The sequence below is a fragment of the Dasypus novemcinctus genome, chromosome 11 (genome assembly GCF_030445035.2).
Source record: "Dasypus novemcinctus isolate mDasNov1 chromosome 11, mDasNov1.1.hap2, whole genome shotgun sequence".
NCBI lineage: Eukaryota > Metazoa > Chordata > Mammalia > Cingulata > Dasypodidae > Dasypus > Dasypus novemcinctus.
Genome location: NC_080683.1, coordinates 119058922 through 119062584, shown reverse-complemented (window position 1 = coordinate 119062584; position 3663 = coordinate 119058922). Strand labels below are relative to the sequence as shown.

General features: G+C 38.9%; 1 pseudogene; it reads left to right on the top strand.

Moving 5' to 3' along the window:
- Positions 1-571: 571 nt before the first annotated feature.
- Positions 572-3241, top strand: LOC101424909 (proteasome subunit alpha type-7 pseudogene; annotated as a pseudogene).
- Positions 3242-3663: the final 422 nt, after the last annotated feature.

The window sequence follows — 3663 nt, the reverse complement described above, 5'->3', positions numbered from 1 at the left end:
GCTATAAAGTCACTAAAGGTAGACCGAAGTAAGTTGAACTATATACCATAAATCATTAACCAACCATTAAAATAACAAAACATATAGTTATAATTAATAATCCAAAAAATAAAATAAAATGAAATGAAATAATCAATACAGAAAAAGGCCAAAAAGAGGACAAGAGATCCAAATAGAAAACAAATAGCAAGATAACAGACTTAAATCCAATCAGAGAAATAATTACATTAATAATAATTACATGAAATGTAAATTTTCTAAACATCACAATTAAAAGGTATTGTCAGATTTTATGAAAAAACAATTTCTAACTATATGCTGCCTACAATTAGTAAAATAGATAAATCTACAATTACAGAAGGAGATTTAAATATACCCCTGTATTTGATAGAACAAGTAGACAGAAAATTAACAAGGATGTAGAATACTTGAACAACTCTGTCAATCAAACTGACCTATTTGACATTTGTCAAACAGTCCATTCAACAACAGCAGAATACACATTGTTTTAAAGTGCATGAAGATAATTAGTAATGGAAGAAATTGTAGCATTGATGTGGAGAAAGTGGCCATGGTAGCTGCTGAGGGTAGAGAGAGGGAAGAAGAGATATGATGTGGGGCATTTTCAAGCCTTGGAGTTGTCCTGGGTCGTATGGTAGGGACAGTTGCTGGACATTGTATGTCCTGCCATGGTCTACTGGGTGGACTATAATGTAAACATTACATTACTATAATGTAAACCATTATCCACGTGGTGCAGCAGTGCTCAAAAATGTATTCACAAAATGCAATGAATGTCTCATGATTGTTGATATGGGAGGAGTAGGGTGAGGGGGGTGGGGGTATATAGGAACCTCATTTTTTTTAATGTAACATTAAAAAAATAAATAAAGACAATAAAGTGCACAAAGATCATTTATAAATTTAGTCTCAATAAACTTAAAAGGATTTAAATTATGGAAAGTGTAATCTCTGACCACAGAGGAAGTAAATTAGAAATCAATTACAGAGCAATCTTTGAAAACTAAATACCACACTTCTTTATAACCTATAGATCAACTAAGAACCCAAAGGGGAAATTAAAAAGCATTTTAAACTGAATGAAAATGAGAAGACGACAAATCAAAATTAGTGGGATGCCACTAAAGCAGTTATTATAAGTAAATCTATAGCACTAAAATATTACATTTTTAAAAAAAAAAAAAGGTCTCAAAACAATGAACTCAGCTTTAGTCATAAGAAACTAGTATAGGGCTTGGAAAACCATAGCCCTTAAACCAAATCAAGATCACTGCCCACTTTCATAAATAAAGTGTTTTTATTTGTTTTGTTTTGTTTTCTATGACAATTTATGTGCTACAGTGACAGAGTTGAGTAGTTGGGACAAAAAAAAAATATGGCCCACAAAACCTAAAATATTTACCATCTATTCCTTCACATAAAAAGTAGGCTCACACCTCAACATGGAAAATAAGAGCAAATTAGAACAAAAAGTAGGCAGAAGAAAAATAATGAGGATCACAGCAGAGTTCAGTGAAATTTAGAAAACAAAAAGAATAGAGTTTATAGGTTTAAGAAAACCTATAAAAATGATTAACCTCTAGCCAGAATGTTCAGATAAATGAGAGAAGACACAAATTACCAATATCAGGAATGACAGAGGTAATATCACTGCTGATGCTACAGATATTACAAGGAAAATGGAAGAATATTATGAACAAATTTGCCATTCAATTTGACAACTTAGATGAAATGGAAAAATTCCTTGAAAGGAAGAAAGAGTAGGTAATCAGAATAATCCTACATTCTATTAAAAAAAAATACATTTATAAATTGAAAGCCTTCTAACAAAGCAAACTCCATACCCACATGATTTCGCTGGAAAACGCTTCCAAAAATTTAAGGAAGGAATAATTACAATTCTAGACAAACTCTTTCTGAAAATTGAAGAGTAGTGATTCTTTCCATCCCAATCCATGAGGTGAGCATTACCGTGATACCAAAACCAAAGACATGAGGACAAAAACCCTCAAGACATATTTCATTCATGTACAAAAAAATGCAAAAGTCCTCAAGACGAATTTAAGCAAATCAAATCCAACCATATATAAAATGGGTAATACATCATGAAAACACGGGGCTTATCCCAGGAAGGTAATACAGGGTAACGATTTGGTTTACCATTTGAAAATCAGTCAACCTATTTCATCGTATTAACAAACTAGAAAAGGAAGAAAAAAAACAAAACAAAAAAAGATCATCTCAGCAAAAACTAGGGCTAAAAGTTGTTCATCCCCTGAGGAAGATATGTTCAAGTCCTAACCCCTGGTCCCATAAACGTGGCCCTATTTGGATCACACCTCGTACGTGAGCTTAGCAAGGTGGCAGACTACAAATACTGGCAAAGAACAATTGGAAATTTAAATTTAAAAAAAAAAAATACTATTGGGGCCCAGCAGCGTCGAGAATCGCGCAGCACGTGGCGACGCGTGTGCGCTTGCGGGGCAGCGGCGGCCACGGCTGCCCCAGCCAGGAGCTACGACCGCGCCATCGGCGTCCTCGCTCCCGACGGCCACTTCTCCCAAGCGGAGCATGCGCGGGAGGCCGTGGGGAAGGGCTCACGCGCTTGGCATTCAAGGGAAAGATATTGCTGCTCTGGGGTGGAGAAGAAGTCAGTGGCCAAACTGAAGGATGCGAGGCCAGCACGGAAGAGCTGCGCGTTGGATGACAGTGCGGCGGCCGGGCAGGGCTCCCCGCCGACGCCAGGGCAGCCATCGACAGGGCGCGGCGGGAAGGACAGCGCCACCCGCCGGCGTGGAGGCCCCTGTCGCCGCGACCCCGCCAGCCTGAGGCAGCGCTACCCGCGGAGCAACCTGCGCAGGCCCTTGGGCAGCTCCGCCCGCCTCGTGGGTTTGGACTCTGATGGCACTTCCGGACTGTACCGCGCAGACCCTTTTGGCCCACACCACGCCTGGAAGGCCAGTGCCATTGGCCGAGGCGCCAGGCCTGTGGTGAGTCCCTGGAGAAGGGACTTCACTGAGGAAGCCATGGAAGCAGAGGGCCTGGCCGTCCGGCTGGTCACCAAGGCCAGTGGGTCAGGCAGGGGAAAAACATTGAGCTCGCGGTCATGAGGCGAGATCAGCCCGTCAAGCTTTTCGATCCTGAAGAAGTTGAGAAATATGTTGCTGAAATTGAAAAAGATAAAGAAAACGAAAAGAAGAAGCAAAAGGAAACATCGTGATGAATAAAATCTCCTTGCCTGTAGCGATTTTTAAATTCAAATCATGGGTGATTCTCAAAATAATGTGCAGCATCTCCATTCCGTATATCCAGATTGTCTCAGGGTCCTAGAATAAACATCCATGTTTTTAACTTTTTTTTTTTTTGAGGACATGTATTTTTTAGGTAAAATTACAATGGCTCCTTAGAAAATGGGGAAAAAATACTATTTCAAATAATATTGAAAATACAATTACTTAGGATTAAATCTGAAATAGATGTGCAAAACTGAAATATGAGTAACTACAACACATTGTTAAGATAAATTAAAGAAGATCTGAGTAAATGGAGAGATACACAGTTCATAGGTCAGAAGACTCAATATTGTTAAAATGCCAATCCTACCCAAATTGAACTATAGAGTTCAATGCAATATCAAGTAAA